We start from the raw sequence: 10,478 nt of genomic DNA on the forward strand, positions 1-10,478 counted from the left end.
AGTGTTCAGTAGCCGGTGAATAGTGTCTCCCCCAGTCAGAATAAGGGGAGGGAAAAGATACACTAGGGAAAGGTTGACTAAAGGCTAACAAGAACTGAGCTGTCTGGTGGTTCTGAGCTGAACAGGACCAAAGGACCCGGCAGAAGCTAGAAAGTACACGCTTTGTTTCAGAGGCTCTTTTGCAGCTAGGTTCTAGACGTGAATTAGGTCTGGCCGGTTGCCCAGAGCTGCATCAGATTTGGTAGACGGAAGCGAGACAGGGGCGGGTCTTTCTGCAACTAAGGTCATGGAAACGAGTGTGAAAGGCAGCCATGGCAGTGGCAGGACTAGGTATTTCAAGGTTTTATCAGCAGCTTTGTGGGCAGATACGGTTGTTCTGGCAACAGCTTCAATAGCCTTAGTGGCCACATAACCCTCGCTTCCTTATGCCTGAATCAATTCAACAGTTCCAGGGAGGCCTGCTGATGACCACTCCTCTGTCTTTCCAAGGATTTTACGAGCGCCTGATGTCCTGTTTTCAACTTCTTTCTGCTTAATGTACACTGACTGGCTTCTGTTTTCTGCACTGGACTCCAAAACTGATACAAAGTGTGTGCATACGAAACACACACACACACACACACACACACACACACACACACACACACCATCTTGGGAGAATAGGGCCTTCAGGTGACTTTCAGAAGCAAATGTGAACCCTCCCTGGAAGAACTCAACCTCAGTCCAAACCTCAAAGAATTCCTACAGAATGAACAATAAAAAGAGAGGAAAATGAACACTTCCCAAGCAAAAACCACAGGACACACAAGGAGGCAAAGCACCATAAATAAGAACAGCAGAAACCAGACAGCGACACAGAACTACAGAGGCCCGAGTTTAGAATTATTGGATACAGGGCCACCTGGGTGGCTCAGTCGGCTGAGTGTCCGACTTCGGCTCGGGTCATGATCTCATGGTTTGTGTGTTCGAGCCCCGCTGGGGCTCTGTGCTGACAGCTCAGAGCCTGGAGCCTGTGTCTCCCTCTCTCTCTGCCCCTCCCCCACTCATTCTCTGTATGTCTATCTGTTTGTCTCTCTCAAAACCAAATAAACATTAAAAACTTCTTAAAAATAATAATTCCTCTGCGTGTTAGTCACAAGAGGTGGTTCCAAAACATAAGGATCGTAAAAAATTGAAAATGTAGAAAAAGATAAACTGGAAAACAGTAGCCAAGAGAAAGCTGGAACAGCTATTAAACATCAGACAAAACAGAGAAGAAAGCAAAAATCATTACCCATGATAAAGAGGACTATATAATGATAAAAACTTTCAATTCATCAGGAAGAGATAATGATTCTAAACTTGTAAGCATCCAGTAATACAGCCTGAAGAGATGTAAAACAAATATTTACAGATTTATGAGAAGAAATTGCCAAATGCACTGTTAAGGCGGGAAAGTTTAACGCGACCTCTCTTATACCTGACAGATCAAGTGTGTAAGAAGTAAGTAAGGATAGAGATTTGACAGGAACATTGACAAGCTTGATTTAAAGAGATTTTTTTTTTAAGATTTTATTTTTAAGTAATCTCTACACCCAAAGCGGGGCTTGAACCTACAACCCTGTGATCAGGGGTCCCACCCTCCACCAACTGAGCCAGCCAGGAGCCCCTAACAAGTTTGATTTAATGAATATATAAACATCGCACCTAGCAATTAAGGAACAAACTTATTTTTTTAAAGTAGGCTTTACACCCAGCACAGAGCCCAACGTGGGGCTTGAACTCACAACCCTGAGATCAAGACCTGAGCTGAGATCAAGAGTCAGATGCTTAGCCGACTGAGACACCCAGGTGCTTCCATTTGTTTTTTTTCCACTGAACTTTTTCTTGAACAAGAAGATATATAGAGAAGAGTACACAAATCAAAAATATAACTCAAAGGAATTCTGTCTTTTTTATTTAAATTCAAGTTAGTTAACATACAGTGTAGTCTTGGCCTCAAGAGCAGAACCCAATGATTCATGTCTTACATATGACACCCAGTGTTCATCCCCAAAAGTGCCGTCCTTAATGCCCATCACTCAATTAGCCCATCCCCCCTCCAGCAACCCTCAGTTTGTTCTCTGTCTTTGAGAGTCTCCTGTGGTTTGCGTCTCTGTTTTTATCATATTTTCCCTTCCCTCTCCTCCCCTCCCCTCCCTTCCTTTCCCTTCCCCTCCCTTCCCCTGTGTTCATCTGTTGTGTTTCTCAAATCAAATGAATTCTCATGGAGTCGACACACGGCAGACCTAGTACTTGGATTAGATCAGGAAATGGGTCTTTATGGCACCCTCAGACCCCTCTTTCTGCCACCGCACCAACCCCAGTCACAATCCATGCTAAAGGAAACCACCTTCTGACTTCTAACACAGTGGATTAATTTTGCCCATATTGACTGAATATCGACGAAACCATACAGTAGTACTCTTTTGCTCACTGTTATGTTTGAGAGATTTATGTGTGTAGAAATGTCTTTGTATTCTCATTCCATTGTATGAATAAGCCACACGTACCCATTCTTCCGTGGATGGATATTTAGATTGTTGCCTCCTTGCAAGCAGCATAAATGGGGCTGGGATAAACACTTTTTTAACCTCTATTATTATTATCTTTCAGTATCTTCTACACCCAACATGGGGCTTGAACTCACGACTCCAAGACCACTGGTTGCATGCTTTGGGCCACACTGGGTGGCTCAGTAAGTTAAGTGTCTGACTCTTGATTTCGGCTCAGGTCATGGTCTCACGGTTCATGAGTTTGAGCCCCACGTTGGGTTCTGCACTGACAGTGCAGAGCCTGCTTGGGATTCTTTTCTGTCTGCCCCTCTCCCACTCACACACTCTCTCTTAAAAAATAAATAAATAAATGTTAAAAAAAAAAAAAAAGAGTCACACACTCTACAGACTGAGCCAGCCAGGCATCCCCGGATGAACAGTCTTGTACATGTCACCTGATGATCACGTGTACGTATTTCTGTTGGGTATATTTAGCTTATGTTTAGCCTTTGCAGACATTGCCCGAAAGGTTTCCAAATGGTTGTAGCAATTTGTGTTCCCGCCAGTCCTACGTGAAAGCTCCAGGGGCCCCACTCCTCATCAATGCTTAGCAGTATTCTGTCTTTTCATTTGAGCCATTCTGATGGATGTGAGAAGACCCATTCTATTTTTAAGTTTATTTATTTATTTTGAGAGAGAGAGAGAGAGAGAGAGAGAGATTGCAAGTGTGGAAATGGCAGAGAGAGGGAAAGCCAGAATCCCAAGCAGGCTCTGCACTCTTGGTGCAGAGCCTGATGTGGGGCTCAAACTCACAAACCCCGAGATCATGACCTGAGCCAAGATCAGAAGTCGGACGCTTAACCAACTGAGCCACCCAGGCGCCCCAAGACCCATTCTATTGGATCACACGTGAAATAGTCACAAAGATTGACCAACTGTTAGGTTCCACATATTTCACAGGATTGGTGCCATACAGATGGGGCTCTCTGACCACACTGCAATTAAGTTAGAAATCAGTAACGAGGGGCACCTGGGTGGCTTAGTCGGTTGGGCGGCCGACTTCAGCTCAGGTCATGATCTCATGGTCCGTGAGTTCGAGCCCTGCGTCGGGCTCTGTGCTGACAGCTCAGAGCCTGGAGCCTGTTTCAGATTCTGTGTCTCCCTCTCTCTGACCCTCCCCCGTTCATGCTCTGTCTCTCTCTGTCTCAAAAATAAATAAACGTTAAAAAAAAATTAAAAAAAAAAAAGAAATCAGTAACGAAATACAGCTACATATATTGGGGAAAAGTGCATACACTTGGAAGTCATCAGAACTGAATGTGGACACAAACTGATATCCATATACAGAAATAATGTATCATGTCTGATACATTAGATACATTCTAACATTTCTGTTAGAAAAGAAGAAAATCTCAAAATGAATGAACCAAACACTCAACTTTAGAATTTTAGAAGTCTGGAAAGGAAAGAATAAGAGTAGAAACTTCTGAAAAGCAGGGAAAACATAAAACAGAAAGTGTTATCAAAGTCAATATCAGTGTTTATGCCAATAAGTTTGAAAACTTAGATAAAGTAGTAGGTAACATCCTAGAAAAAAAAAAACAACACAGTTCACCAAAACCATCTTAGGGAGAAATAAAGAACGTGAGTAATCCTTTTTTTCTTAAGTTTATTTTATTTATTTTGAGAGAGAGAGAGAGAGAGAGAGAGAGACAGCGTGAGCGGGGGAGGAGCAGAGAGAGGGAGACAGAGAATCTCAAGCAGGCTCCATACTGTCAGCACGGACCCTGATGTGGAGCTCGATCCCACCAACAGTAAGATCGTGACCTGAGCCGAAATCAAGAGTCAGACGCCAAACCGACTGAACCACCCAGGCACCCCTAGAACCTGAACAGTCCTATATTACCTGGAAAGATTTTTTTTTTTTTAATATGGAACGCTTCGTGAATTTGCACATCATCCTTGCGCAGAGGCCATGCTGGTCTTCTCTGTATCACTCCAGTTTCTCTCCGTCTTCAATAAACTCTGCTCTCCTCTCGGCTGCATTTTGGTTTTCATCCTGTATGAGACCAGGGACCCTTTTGGGCTGGTCTTTGTAGGACTCCCTCTGGGTCCTCAGACCCAGCCAGCCTACATCGGTTGGAATAACGTCCCCCACAACCTGCCCCCCAAAGATGTCACTCCAGAACCGATACATTACCATTCATGGCAAAAGGGACTCTGAAGACATGATTAGGTTTCAGGACATGATCTTGGGTTATCCAGGTGATCCAGTCTGATCATTCAATCCTTTAACTTGGAGAACATTTTCTGGCTGGTTGAATGTGGACACACATTCAGGGAGTTGGTCAGGGAGATGTCGCTCTGGAAGGGTCAGAGATGCAACATTACCAGCTTTAAAGATGGAGGATGGAGCCACAGCCAAGGGATACAGGCACCTCTAGAAGCTGGAAAAGTCAAGGAAATGGATTCTTCTCTAGTGACTCCAGAAGGAAGCACAACCCTGTCCACACCTTGATTTTAGTCCCATGAGAGACAGAGTCAGATGTTTGGCCTCCAGAACTGTAAGATAATATATTTTTCTTGCTAACCCTCTAAAATTGTGGTATTTTTAACAACAAAATAAAGACCGAATACTATATATACCCAAAACGACAACTGTACAACCAGTGTTATATTTAATTCCCTTTAAAATCCAACTGGACGTAAGTTGCCTATTGTAAGTTGCCCGTAAGTTAGCATTGCACTGAAGATCCTAACCAGGGTAGAATGGCAAGAAAAAAGAAATAAAACATTGGAGGATTGGGAAGAGAGAAATAATTGCCAGTCTTTGCTGATGATATGAATATATGAGAATCTTAAAATAACTTATAGCTACATTATATTAGAATAAGAGTTTTTTTTAAGCCTGGATACACGATCAATATATAAAAGTATATATCTGCATTTCTATGTACAGCAACAATTTTTTAAAAGGTCTTTACAATATCAGAAATTAAGAAAAATGCAAGAAGGCGGGAAAGAAGGAAGAGTTAATAACAAATCTAACAAAAGATGTGCAAGCCCTTTGCTGGAAACATTACAAAACTTTCTTGAAAAGACATCAGAGATTAAAGAAGATCTAAATGAATGGACAGCGGACTATATTCTTGGATAAAAAGACAATAACTGAAAGATGTCAGCTGTCCACAAATTGCTTTATACATTCAATGCCATCCCAGTAAGAATTCCGAGAGTATTTTGTGTGAGCTTTGGCAAGCTGATTCTGACATTTCTCTGGAAAAGCTGAGGCTGCAAATAGCCAAGGTACTCCCGAAGAAAGTGGGAGACTTGCCTCCACCTGGTAAAGAAATTCGAAGGTGTGGTATTGACGCGGGCACGGAACAATAGTGTTGGATCAGGATAGAGACCAGAACCAAAGATAAGAGCTCATGGAAATTTGATTTCGGACAGAAGGGGAACTGCAGACTAGTGGGGGATAAATGGATTCACCAACTGGTGCCGGGACAACTAATTAACCACATGGGGGAAAAATGAAATCGGATCCCTATCTCGACATACACAAAATTAATTCCCGGGGGATTGAAGACTTACACGTGAAATACAAAACCGTAAATAATTTAGAACACCATGTAAATGGACGTCTTTATGATCTTCAGATAGAAAAGAAGTTTGCACAAACTATAAAGACAAAAACTGACAGATTCTACTCTATTAAAACTAAGAATTTCTGGGGGGCGCCTGGGTGGCTCAGTCAGTTAAGGGACCGACACTGGATCCCAGCTCAGGTCTTGACTTCAAGGTCCTGAGTTCAAGGCCCTTTTGGGCTCCACGCTGGGCATGGAGCCTTCTGTAATTAGTTAATTGCTTAATTAATTAAAAATGAAAATTGAGAATTTCTGCCTATTGCAGATACCATAAAGAATAAAAAAGGCAAGCCACAATCCAGAAGAAGATATTTGTAACATATATGAATAATAGGGGTTTTTTTGTCTTTCTTTATTATTTATTTGAACAAAAACACAAGCAGTTCACTCATCTCTCCCCGTTTCTTCTCATATAAAGGATTCCTACAAGTCAAAGAGATAAAAGCAAAAACCCAACAGAGAAATGAACAAAAGGTAATCATTACACAGAAGAAAAAACTATATGAAAAGACGCTTCATGAATAGTCAGAAAAGTGCAAATTAAAATTTCCAGGAGATTCCATTTCATACCCACCAAATTGTCACTAATTTATTTGTTTTAAGATTTTATTTTTATTATTTTTTTATGTTTATTTTTGCGAGAGAGACAGAGACAGAGTACGAGCAGGGGAGGGGCAGAGAGAGAGGGAGACAGAGCATCCGAAGCAGGCTCCAGGCTCCGAGCTGTCAGCACAGAGCCCGACGCGGGGCTCGAACTCACAGACCGCGAGATCATGACCTGAGCCGAAGTCGGACGATTAACCGACTGAGCCACCCAGGTGCCCCTTAAGATTTTGTTCTAAAGTGACCGCTCTACCCAACATGCCACTGGAACTTACAAACCCAAGATCGAGAGTCACACGCTCCACCTACTAAGTCAGCGAGGTGCCCTTTGTTGGCACTAATGGAAAAGCTGGCCAATGGCTAGTGCTCCCAGGAGAGGAGACAGGTCACTCACTGGGCAAGGAGTGTAAGCACCATAATCTTGGGAGACGGTGTAGCATTTCTGGGGGTGAGGATTCTTAACCTGGGGTACACAGATGGAACTCAGGGCCCGGGAAACTTCAAAGGGGGAAGAAAACCTTACGTGTTTTCCCTAATTTCTAACTACAGCTTGGTATTTTCCTCTATGAGGAACCAAACCAAAGTAGTATTAGGCATGCCTGTGACTTCCACCAAATAAGTACAGATTATCACATTATCACATTAGAATTGTTGCTGATATCTCAAAATATCATTTATGCTCATCACGGCTTCAAAATTTGGGTAGTCATGGGGCACCTGGGTGGCTCAATCGGTTAAGCGTTCGACTTGGGCTCAGGTCATGATCTCACGGTTCAAGGGTTTGAGCCCCGCATCGGGCTCTGTGCTGACAGCTCGGAGACTGGAGCCCGCTTCGGATTCTGTGTTTCCTTCTCTCTCTGCCCCTCTCCTGTTCATGCTCTGTGTCTCTCTGTCTCTCAAAAATAAATAAAAATGTTTTAAAAAGAAGCCATTCAGAGAAAGATGTGGGTCCAGTGAGGCCCAGAGCCCTGACCCCGGCTGCAAGGGCCGCGTCGTAGATGCCTCCTCCGTTACCCACGCTTTTGTTCTTGTCTTTGTTTTCTACGACAATGAACTTTTCATTCTAATGCTAACGTTTTTTTGAAAAAGACTTTCATTTTTATTTTATTTTTTTAAAGTAATCTCTACCCCCAAACGTGGGGCCCGAACTCACGACCCCAAGATCAAGGGTCGCACCCTCCGCCGACTGAGCCAGCCAGGCGCCCCTCCCACATTCTTTTTAAGTCAAGTAAAAATTTCCAAGAGCAGGCTGAACTCAAAAACAGGATACGTCTTTAAAAAGAGAAGACCCGCGGACACGGTCGCACGCAGAAGTGAAAAGGCAAAAATAAAGCGGTAGGGTTGTGAGGCCGGTGGGGCGATCTCATCTGGTTTGAGGGTCATTGCCGCCGGCCCACGACTGGCTTGGGAACGTGAAATAGCCCCTTGGGGCTGCAGGAAGCAGAGAGGACGGTGGCGATGGAGGCGTATGGTGGGCACAGTGAAGGCTTCCTCCAGGTGTCACGGGAGCCTCGGGCCTGGGGGCCTCAGGCTAGAGCTGGGATCCGGGGAGATGGGCCAGCTCCAGAAGGACCCCGCGCTGGGAGCGAACAGCGCGTGTCCAGGCCGGCTGCAAACAGGATTCCCTGTGGCCCCTTCCTGCTCACCTCACTGCCGGCCCCGCGCGCGGGGGACACGCGCTCAGGCTGGTGACTCACTGGTGTGACTTCGGTCCCCTTACTAAGGGCAGAGACAGGGAATTCCCTAAAAACAAAACAAAACAGACCAAAAAAAAAAAAAAAACGCTGAGATTATTCTTCAGGTGAGTATAATGTTCGCATCCCTTTGGGAACCAAGACCCTCGAATAGAGAGCACGTCACCAGACTCTGGGAGGAGACCGTCGGCTACGCTAAAAATAAGACTTCACATTGAATGTTTCCCAGCTTAAGAAACGTACTTGCCTTTCACTGTGGGCCTTGATCCTTCCGACAATCCCACAGCGCAGCACAGACAGGTTCTTGACCTCTAAAGAGACGAGGGTTTCCTCCTTTTTACGATGGGTGACGACCTCAGCCCCTTGTGACGGGCTGCTGGCCTCGAGGATCCGGCCGACCGACGCGGCACACGAGTTTCTCCGCGCTGACGGGGAGCAAGGTCTCCAGACGACAGTGCGTCAAAACGAGGGGCGGAAAAGTGGAACAAACCGCACGATCCCTTTTGTATAAAGTGTGAAAGACCCGACTCACCTAGCTCAGTGATCGGCGCACAGTAGGCGCTCGATAAGCCGTGCGGCCCCTTCCCGGTCCTATTCAGCACCCGGGGAATGGACCGAAGCCTTTCCTAAGTCATACGGAAAGACGGGTACCGACTCCCCCTTCGGAAGGGCAGGCTGGCGGCCGCTGCCCCAGACGGGCCCCAGGAACGGAGCCCTGGCCGCCTCCTGCCCCGCGCTGGGCTGCGTCCTGCCAGGGAATTTTCTTTCCCAAGGGGACTGAGCTCCGGGGTAAAGCTTCATTTCTGGAGCCCCTCCCTGGCCTCCCTAGCCGTCCCGGAGAGCTGGGCAGACCCCAGGAGCTCTCGAAACTGCAGCTACTGTCACTGAGGTTGTGTGGGCGGAGTGGTACCAAAGTCCCTCCGAGTTTGACCTCCGGTGACCCCAGGCCTGGGAGGCGCCATCCGGTCGGGCTGGAGGGGCCACACTCCTCAACTCCAGGTACTTCCAAAGGTAGCCAGCCTCCCCCCCTACCGCCGAACTTCAGTGCCCAGGTTTGGTTTGCCTCCCCCCCCAGCCCCCCACCCCCCCAACTTCCTGGAAGAAGGAGAGCAGGTGTGCTCAGCACAGAGCAGCAGCTAGAGAGGGTGGAGGCTTCACCTGCTATCAGTGTGCCTAAAGCCATAATTCTTGACCAAGCCAGGAAAGGCCCGAGCCTTAGATAAGGCGCCCAGCGGTCCCTGCCCCAAACCCTGTCCGGAAAAACCCTTCACTACAACACCTGAGCTCTGATAAAGGCTCCCAGTAGAAGTGCTCTTTTCATCGTCGGCTATTCTAGAACCACCTTTTCTGGCTGCCCTGAGGGCAAAAAAATGCAAAAAAAACCCCGTTTCCCTTCCTTTAGATCCCTCCAATATTCCAGGGAGTTTATTCGGAGCTAGGGGCTGGCTGGTAAAACCCCCGTAACTTGGGAGAATTTACAACTGCTCACTAGTAACATTTTCAGGTCGGTAATTTGGGACTTTCAAAGTACCAGGTCTCTGGGTTTTCTTTCCTTGGTCAAAGGTATCTTCTAGACCTGTCAGCTTTGTCCAGCTGATCTCTAAATTCACCCCACTCAACCCCAATCGCTCTCTCTGGCTCCCCACACAGAATCTCCCTTTGACCTTGTGTTCAAGATGTGACAATTGTCCCAGAGGGCCCACTGCCCCTCCTGTGCGTGGAGCTTCCCATCCGGGGCCTGCAGCAGGCCTTCTCAGCAGGGCCTTTGAGCCAAGTAGGGTTGGGTCCTTCCTCCACGGCTCAGAGTCAGTTCCAGGCCTTGCCTCCCCAGCCTCACCTCCGAGTTCCCCCTCAACCCGCCCTCTTGCTGTCCCTCCACACCCCACGCACTCCTCCTGCCTCAGGCCCTTTGCATGTCCGGCTTCTCCTTCCTCACATGCTAACAGACTTGCCTCGTGCACACCCAAGACTCCACAAATTTTTGAGGTCCCCTTCCAGAGAGGACTTCTCTAACACGGCTG

The 10,478-nt window shown here is 46.4% G+C and overlaps 1 pseudogene; it reads right to left on the reverse strand.

Moving 5' to 3' along the window:
* Positions 1–4,438: 4,438 nt before the first annotated feature.
* On the reverse strand, positions 4,439–4,537 carry LOC131505841 (U6 spliceosomal RNA; annotated as a pseudogene).
* Positions 4,538–10,478: the final 5,941 nt, after the last annotated feature.

The sequence above is a fragment of the Neofelis nebulosa genome, chromosome 2 (genome assembly GCF_028018385.1).
Source record: "Neofelis nebulosa isolate mNeoNeb1 chromosome 2, mNeoNeb1.pri, whole genome shotgun sequence".
Lineage (NCBI taxonomy): Eukaryota > Metazoa > Chordata > Mammalia > Carnivora > Felidae > Neofelis > Neofelis nebulosa.